This window comes from Sorex araneus, chromosome 8 (assembly GCF_027595985.1).
Source record: "Sorex araneus isolate mSorAra2 chromosome 8, mSorAra2.pri, whole genome shotgun sequence".
Taxonomy (NCBI): Eukaryota; Metazoa; Chordata; class Mammalia; order Eulipotyphla; family Soricidae; genus Sorex; species Sorex araneus.
In genome coordinates this window covers 44003416-44012675 of record NC_073309.1, presented here as the reverse complement: position 1 = coordinate 44012675, position 9260 = coordinate 44003416, and the positions used below count along the sequence as shown (strand labels likewise).

General features: G+C 46.3%; 1 non-coding gene across 1 annotated transcript; it reads right to left on the bottom strand.

The window, feature by feature from the left end:
* Positions 1 to 7550: 7550 nt before the first annotated feature.
* LOC129406939 (U6 spliceosomal RNA) lies at positions 7551 to 7657 on the bottom strand. The gene has a single exon (XR_008631346.1). It is a non-coding gene; the product is annotated as a U6 spliceosomal RNA (small nuclear RNA).
* Positions 7658 to 9260: the final 1603 nt, after the last annotated feature.

Genomic DNA, 9260 nt, shown 5'->3' with positions numbered 1-9260 from the left:
CCTCTGACCCTGATTCAAACAGTTTGCACTTTTTTTTTTAAATTTTATTGAATCACCATGTGGAGGGTTACATAGTTCTCAGGATTATGTCGGTTATACAATTCTCAAACACCCTTCCCTTCACCAGTGCCCATCTTCCAACACCAACCCCCCCAGTATACCTGCCGCCCCCTCCCACCTCCCCAGTCCCCACCCTTGTACATGATAAGTTTCACTTCGTTTATGCCTTATCTCGATTACATTCCATGTTTCAACTCACAACTCACTACCGTTGTTGGGGTTTCCCCCAAAAAAGGAAAGCAGTCCTATTGCCAAGGAGGCATTTGATAGTTCTCCACTGCTAAGAATATAGAGATATTAAGTCCCGCTGTTTGTTACATAACTTTTCTTTTTCCCCCTTGCCCCGCGCCACCGAGTTCACGCCTGTTTAGTAATCGCCACGCTGCCTGACAAGGGAAAAAAAAACCGAAAAGGATGGTTATTTCCCGTCATCGGCAGGCGTGGGGCTCTGGCTTAATTGATAGACTAGTAGAGTGTCTGCAAGCAGTTTCTGGAACCGAAGGTCTTGCGCTGGTATCAGCTCCGGCTCGAGATTCCACCAGCGTCCCACTGTTCCAGGTACATAATTTTTCCCCTTATATCCCATTCCCACGCCACCAGGTCTGTTTGCTTAATGGACATCACACTGTAGTTGACGACACGCCGCGTTTCTTCCCGAGAAAGAAGAAAATTTCTTCTCAGCCGGCGTGGGGATATAGCTTAGTTCAGTCTAGAGAGATGGCTACCACTTTGATTGCCGTCAATATTTCAGCAACAGACTTACTATTCTTGTTAGGATCTCCCACAAAAGTCCGACCCATTAAAAAGGGACATATTACATATTCCTGATGTTAAGATGACATTAGGTCTCGCGGCCGCAACAGCGGCCGCGCGGTTTTGGGTTTCTGTATAAAGTCCAGGGAAAGTACAACCAGAAATAACATCACTACAAACTTTTACCCTTTTATGGTGCTCATAAGATGGAGAAGCCTAGAGAGAGGCTCAGCGTCTCCATTTTGCGCTCAGGAAAACCTCGAATCCTGTGCTGTGTTCAGGAGGGAGGAATGGAGAGAGAGAGAGGTTAAAAGAATTGGGGGATGCCCGGTTCCCACTGTTTCAGCGCACCGTGGGGTCTCTGGTCCCATGCCGGAATTAGTTCAGTGGGCTGTTTGGAGTCCAAGGGCGCTTCCTTGGGCTCTTCCATCATGCTCGCTCCACAGCAGGGTCCAAAGGGTGCACTTTTTTTTAAGTTGTCATCATCATCATCATCGTCATCCCATTGATTGTTGATTTTCTTGAGCGGTCTCAGTAACATCTCCATTCATCCTAGGCCTGAGATTTTAGAAGGCTCTCTTTACTTGTCCTTCCCAACGGTGCCGCATTGGAAGATCTTTCAGGGTCGGGATATGAGACCCATTATTGATACTGGTTCTGGTATATGAATACACCATGGGGAGTTTTCCAGGCGCTCCTATTTAAGAAAGAATATCTGCTTATTTTATTTCATTAAAAAAAAAGACTGGGGTCCTACTACTGATTATTAATTAAGGTGTCTGATTTGGGCCATGCAGGGTGTAGCCTTAGCCAGGGTTACTCCTGGCTAATGAATTTCTCCTAGTGGTCCTCAAGGAAACCATATGGGATGCTGGGACTTGAACCCAAATCAGCCATGTGCAAGGCAAATGCCCTACCCGCTGTGCTATCACTCCAGCCCCGAGTTATTTTTTTAAGAATTTATTTAATCACCAGGAGAACAGTTACAAACCTTTCTAGTTTAGGGGCTGGAATGATAGCACAGCAGGTAGGGCATTTGCCTTGCACATGGCTGACCCAGGTATGATTCTCAGCATCCCATATGGTCCCCTGACTACTAATAGGGCAATTTCTGAGTGAAAGCTGGGAATAACCCCTTGGCATCGCATATGAGACCCAAAAAGGGAAAACAAAAAATCAAACTAAAAAAGCTTTCCAGTTTAAGTCTTGGTCATACAATAATCAAACACCCATACCTTCACCACTGCAAATTTTCCACCACCTAGAACCCCTGTATACCACCCATCCAACTTTCCCTGCCTGTTTGGCAGACCATTTCCACTTTACTCTCTCTATTTTGATCACATTCAATATTTCGATAAAAGACACACCATTATTAGTTGGAATTTTCCCAAGCAATCAGACCCGCACAAAAGGCATAGTTAGAAAATTTGTTTTCAGGGGCTAGAGTGATAGCACAGGGAGCAGTGCGTTTGCTTTGCATGCAGCCGAACCAGATTCTATTCCTAGCATCCATATGGTCCCCTGAGCACCGCCAGGAGTAATTCCTGAGTGCAGAGCCAGGAGTAACACCTGTGCATTGCCAGGTGTGACCCAAAAAGTAAAAAAAAAAAACTTTTGTTTTCAATTCTGGTTATAAAGAGCATATGATTTTGGATTTCTGATACATAAGTAATAAGTCTAGATGGATATAATTTTATATTATTTTCTTTTTTGGAAAAAAGAGAAGAATTGGGTCCTACTATTAATTATTCATCAGCATGTCTGATTGGAGCCCTCTAGGGTGTGACCTAGCCAGGGACCCTATGAGTGTGGAGATGTGAGTGGTCCCTATAGGGTGTGGCCTTAGCCTGGGGTCCTATTACTACGTGTTTCCTATAAATAAGGCAGTTGAGGCCAAGGCAGGTCACACACTTCACTCTAGAATTCAGAGAGCACAACAGCCATGGATGTCCATCGCCCTCCAGAACATTCCATGGAAGGTAAGATAGAAAAAGGGTAAAGAGTAGTTGTTTTTGGGGATGGAGGTGGATGATTGGGGGATCCTTTGAGGTAACTGTGAACTTTGATTCATGATTTGCAGAAAGTTTGCTCAACAGAGAGCCCTGCAAACCTCGATGGTGTCCCCCACTTTTACTTTACGAGGTCAGGGCCTCCCTCCATCCACTGCGTCTGCTCTGGGGGTCCTGTCCCTTTTCTCTCTTTCTCTTATTTGCTCAATTTCCCATTTTACCCAGGAGACAAAGAGGATACTTTTCACTTCTGCCTCACTGTCAATCTTTCTCTTGAGTTTCTCTCTTTTTTTTTTTTTTTAGTATTTTTGTTTTGTTTTCTTTATTTTTTTTTAATTTTTTTTCTATTGAATCACCATGTGGAAAGTTACAATGCTTTCAGGTTCAGTTTCTTTTCTCTCTTTTTTTCTATTTGTGTGTTTGTGGGTGGGGGTAAGGGAGTCAGGGGGGCAGAAGAGTTGGTAGTGTTCAGGGTTCAAGCCTCTCCTGTGCTCAGGGATTTCCCTGGTGGCTGCAGAGGACCCTTAAGGGTGCCAGGAAGTTCTGCAGCATAACACTGTTCTCTCCTGAGTTTCCTTCAGAGTTAGTTCCCGAGGGAGGCTGCCTTTTGTCCAGCTGTATTCAGATCTCCAGTCCAATAGTGTGAGTGCTGGGCTGGAGTGATTGCACAGCCCATAGGGTGTTTTCATTGCACACGGCCGACTCGGGCTCAATTTCCAGCATCCCATTTGGTCCCCTGAGCACTGCAAGTGGTAATTCCTGAGTGCAGAGGCTGGAGTGACCCCTGTGCATCACCGGGTATGACCCAAAAAGAAAAAAATAATCTCACAATCATGTGGGTGCTGCTGTGAGAGTCTCTCTCTTGGAGGAGCTCAGGGTGGGCGTGTCAGTGTGAGCAAGACTCCCAGGAGCAGGGTCCCTGTTCCTCTTGCTCTGGGGAGTCATTTTCGAGCCCTTCGGTTTCCTAGACACTCTGTCTTTTTCTTGCAGGAAAAAGAAAACGGGCTCGTAAGCCCCGCACGAGGTTCAGCCCAGCAGAGCTGAGGGCGCTCAGAGACGCATTCCAGAAGAACATGAGCCCAGGCAGGGCCGCCATCCAGAGTCTGGCATTAGAAACGAGGTTGGACACGTATGTGGTTCAGGTAAGACACTGCGTGTGTTTCTCAAGAGCATCCCAGTCTAGAACTCACACCTCCTCACACACACATTTGTCATAGGGTAATTCTAGGTCAAGAAATCTCTGTAGTCACAACACGTCATTTCCATTTTTTTGTAATTAAAGGATTTTTTTTTGCATTTATTTTCTGTGTTCTATGAGCATTGGTCAATGGAGGGTCACTAACAGTGTGGAGTTGACTACTGAGAAAGGGAAACAGTTCCACAGATCTTTCCCTTTCCCCTTATTCTTATGCTCTGGTTTTGAAACCCACTCCCCTCAGAGATCAGAACTGACTCCTGGCTCTGTGCTCAGGAATCTCACCTGCAGGAATGTGGACCACAGGTGGTGCCTGATCAGCATGAGCCAGAGCATCCCTGTCTGGTATAACCTGTGCTGGCTGGGTGCTGCCAACTGTTGTCCCCGCAGGCACCTTTGGGTGGGGCTGTGTAGGGTGAGGCCTCAGCCTGTGTCAGTGGAAAAGACTTCTAAGAAAGAGAGAGAACAGAAATTCTATGGCCCCCTCATTTCTTTTACTTAGTTGGGTTTTCTTGTTGTTATTGTTGTTTGGGGACACATCCAGCAGAGCAATGGGATAAACCTGCCTCTGCATTCAGGGATCCCTCCAGGCAGGTGCCAGACCACCTGTGGTGCTTGCCTCAGTTCCCCAGCTCCATAAAAGAGATGACCTGGGGCTGGAGAGATAGGCCAGTGGGTAGGGTATTTTCCTTGCACTCGGCTAACCATGGTTTGATTCCCAGCATCCCATATTGTCCCCGGAACAATGACAGGGGCAATTCCTGAGTGCAGAGCAGGACTAACCCCTGTGCATCTCTGGGTGTGACCCCTTTCACCAAAAAAGAGGCGATCATCCCAATTTACCAACTTAAAAATTTTTCCTCTGTGTCCCCAGGTTTGGTTCAAGAACCAGCGAGCAAAAAGAAAGAGAATGAATCAAGGGAGTGGGAGTTTGCCACCGCCCAAACGCCAAGCAGGGAGCGAAAGGGACCGCTGCTCTCCACAGCACTCCCTGGAATCCTCTCCCAGCTCTGTCAGCACTTGCAGCCCCTTGAACCCGGGAGCACCCCTGCCCACAGATGGGGAGCACTCCAGAGGGGCAGGAGAGTCTCACTGGAGCCCAGCGCTGATTTCTGAACTTAAGGACCCTTTGGATGAGATACATCTGGATGTGTCTGAGGCCCTATGGGAATGCATTACCCAGAATATGGATGAATTTACCCAGATGTATTTGAGCCCTGAAGACGATGACTTCTCCGAGCTGGATCAGTATCTGTTCCCTTCGAATGTTCCCTGAGAACTGTGACCCTGGGGATGCTCCAGGTGATGGTGGACACCAGAGCTCCTGACTGTGTGTGGGCCCCCATCCTACCTGCCTTCATCACCTTCACTGGTGATGCCGTGTACCAAAGACCGGATCTTCTTCTGGTAGAGGAACTCGGGGGAGGTTGGTGTGGGATGTGATGTTACAGGGCATCTTGTCCATGTTTCTGAGTTCTGGTGTTTCAAATAAATTGTTTTGCAAAACTATGAGTCTGTCTTCACTGGGATTCATGTTTCTCTTCAAGATTGGGATAAGGAGAGTAGGCTGAGCAGTTTCAAGAAATTTCCACGATCACAGGCGACTTATTTCTCCATGTTCGTTCCAGCCTGGACAGGATCAGGTATCACTTGCCTGGGCCCAATGCAAACTGTTTGAATCAGGGTCCAGAGGGGCTGCGACCCCACAGGCAATTAGTTTCGATACTCTGGGGTGCAGAGATCAACACAGGGTACTCAGCACCTCCGGACACTGGTGCTTAGTGCTGGAGAGATGCTACAGCCAGGAAGACAATTGCCTTGCACACAGCTCACCCAGTATTATTCCTCATCATAGGAACCCTGAGCCCTGCCATGTGTGTCCTAGTGCCTACAGTCAGGATTCAACCTTGAGCACCACCTGGTATAGCCCCTGAACAAAACTAAAGCAGACACGAGGTACCTCATATCCCAAGGAGTGGAGACATTCCCCTCTACAAATATAGAAGAAGGGGTACATCTTTGCCCATCACACCAACATCAGCCCTGCAGAAATATTGTTCCCCAAAGAAGCAGACACAGCCCCACTCATATCTGAGCTTACCTGAGATCTATTGAGAAAACCATATGGACAATCTGTGTCTCTGCTCTGGAAACTGTAAGACTCTTCTTAACTGGGGAGAGAGACAGAGACATTGAGAGAGAGACAGAGACAGAGAGACTGTCAGTGAGGGGGCACACATGGCGGTACTCAGGATTTTCCCTTGGATGTGCTCAGGGATCACTCCTGCCGTGTGCTGGGACCATATAGGTACCAGGATTGACCTTATTCAATCGCATCAAGGCAAATGGCCTTCCTGCTGTACAATGCATTGGCCCCTAGCCAGGAGTTTTTTGGTTTTTTTAATTTATTGAATACCCATAAGAACCGTTCCAAAGCTTTCCAGTTTATGTCTGGGTCATATAATATTCAAACACCCATTCCTACACAGTGCACATTTTACACCTCCAGGAAACCCTATATATCCCCCATTCCAACCCTCCCTGGTTGTGTGGCAGATAATTTCCATTTTACTCTGTCTCTATTTGATCACATTTAATATTTCGATAAAAGACCCACCATTATTATTTGGAATATTCCCCATCCATCAAAACTGCCGAAAAAGGCATACATAATTTGTTTTCTTTTTTTCTTTTTTTTTTTGGTTTTTTTTATTAGTTTATTTTTAATTAGAGAGTCTCCGTGAGGGTACAGTTACAGATCCATACATCTTTGTGCTCATGCTTCCCCCATACAAAGTTCGATAACCCATCCCTTCACCAGTGCCCATTCTCCACCACCTGTAAACCCAACACCCTCCCCCCCTTCCCAGTCCCGTCTCTCCCCACCCCACCCTGCCACTATGACAGGGAATTCCCTTTTGTTCTCTCTCTCTGATTAGGTGTTGTGGTTTGCAATAAAGGTGTTGAGTGGCCATTGTGTTCAGTCTCTAGTCTGTATTCCGCCCGCCTCACCCTTCCCCCACATGACCTCCAACCACATTTTACTAGGTGGTCCCTTCCCTGAGTTACCCAGAATGAGAGACCAGCCTCCAAGCCATGAAAACAATCTCCTGGTACTTATTTTTACTATTCTTGGGCGTTAGTCTTATAGTCTATTATTCTATATTCCACAGATGAGTGCAATCTTTCTATGTCTGTCTCTCTCTTTCTGACTCATTTCACTTAGCATGATACTTTCCATGTTGATCCACTTATATGCAAACGTCATGACCTCATTTTTTCTAACAGCTGCATAGTATTCCATTGTATAGATGTACCAGAGTTTCTTCAACCAGTCATCTGTTCTAGGGCACTCGGGTGTTTTCCAGATTCTGGCTATTGTAAAGAGTGCTGCGGGATGAACATATAAGTGCATATGTCACTTCGACTATACTTTTTGGCTTTTCTGGGATATATTCCCAGCAGTGGTATTGCTGGGTCAAATGGGAGCTCAACCTCTAGTTTTTTGAGAATCGTCCATACTGTTTTCCAAAAATATGGAACGCTTCACGAATTTGCGTGTCATCCTTGCGCAGGGGCCATGCTAATCTTCTCTCTACCGTTCCAATTTTAGTGTATGTGCTGCCGAAGGGAGCACAATAATTTGTTTTCTATTGTGATTATGAAGAGCATATAATTTTGGATTTCTGATATTTAAGTAATAATCCTGGATGGATATCTGCCAAAAGCCACTGGGTTTCGATATGGTTTGTGTGCCTCTGGATTCAAGTCCCGTTCAGGAGCCAGAGGAGCAGTCGTGGGCTGCCTCCTCAGGGCAGGCTAACTCGGTTACAACCCCCCATCCCATGAGCCTTGCGTCTCATCACTGCAGTGTCCTACCTGACTCGCTAATAGACCCTGAAAGATGGCAGCCACCATGCCAGAGGGCAAAAATGGCAGAAGGGTCAAATACCCTTCCGCCCCTTGTGTGGCACAGCACCACAGTCCAGATGCATTTCTGGGCAAAGCGGCTATGTTCGGAGATTTGATTTGTGTGCCTCTGGGATCATGGCTGTTCAAGACCCGCAAGAGTAGTTCATGGGTGGAAACTTGGTGCCTCGTCAGGGCCAGGAGTTAATTGGTTTTTGTTTTTTGGTTTTTGGGTCACACCTTGCGATGCACAGGGGATACTTCTGGATCTTCATTCAGGAATTACCCCTGGTGGTACTCAGGTACCATATGAGATGCTAGGATTCAAACCCGGGTCGGCCGCGAGCAAGGCAAACGACCAACCCGCTGTGCTATCGCTCCAGCCCCGAGTTAATTGTTTTTAACAGAAGTCCCTTTTATTTGTTTGTTAATAAATACATGATTCCAATGTAATTTTCTGTTTCCTCTCTCGCAGATGTGGGAGGATGAGTTTAAGCAAGAAGCATTCATTTGGGGCCAGAGGGAGAATATACGAGTGGGTGTTTCCCTACATGCAGCTCGCCAAGGTTCATCCCCAGTCCTGCGTACAGTCTCCAAGTCCTGCCAGGAGTGAGACTGTTCACAGAGGCGGAAGTACATGCTTAGAACTGCCAGTGTGACCTAAAAACAGGGGAAAAAAAATGTTTACCTGAGGAAGAATAACGAAAACCATTACACCAGAGAGGATATCAAAAGGAAGAAACAATTGGTGTTAGAGGTGGTTGGTTGTAGTGGAAGAAATCGTCATTCACTCACTATTTCTTTTTTTTATGTAGGATTTAACTTAATAGCCCCAAATAGACAGTATCGTAGTTTTTGAACTTCACATCTCATATATTCACCACTACAAGTGATTCTTCAGTGCCGAGCCAAAAAAAAACCCTGATAAATACCTAATGTGGCCCCAAAACAAAACCAGAAAAAATAAATTGTAATGAAACACTACCTAGCAATAAAAGGAAAAGAGGAGATTACCTAATTGATCTTTGGCACCTTGTTTACATATTTTATCAGGTATCCCATATGCATCCCGAACAGCCAGGAGCGAATCCAAAGCGCAGAGACAGGAGTAAGCCAGGAGATCACTAGTTGGCCTTCCCCAAAAAATATCAAATTGAAAAGAATACAAGAGCACTACTCAATTGTTCGGTGGAGCTGGGCAGGAAGAAAACCTTCCTGTGGACAGAATGGAGATGAGATTGGTCCCATGGGAAGGGCCTGGGGCACTTCTGGTCGGCAGCTGGCTAGTGAGAGGGGCAACCCCATGGCTTTTCTCTCAGAAACTTTCTCCC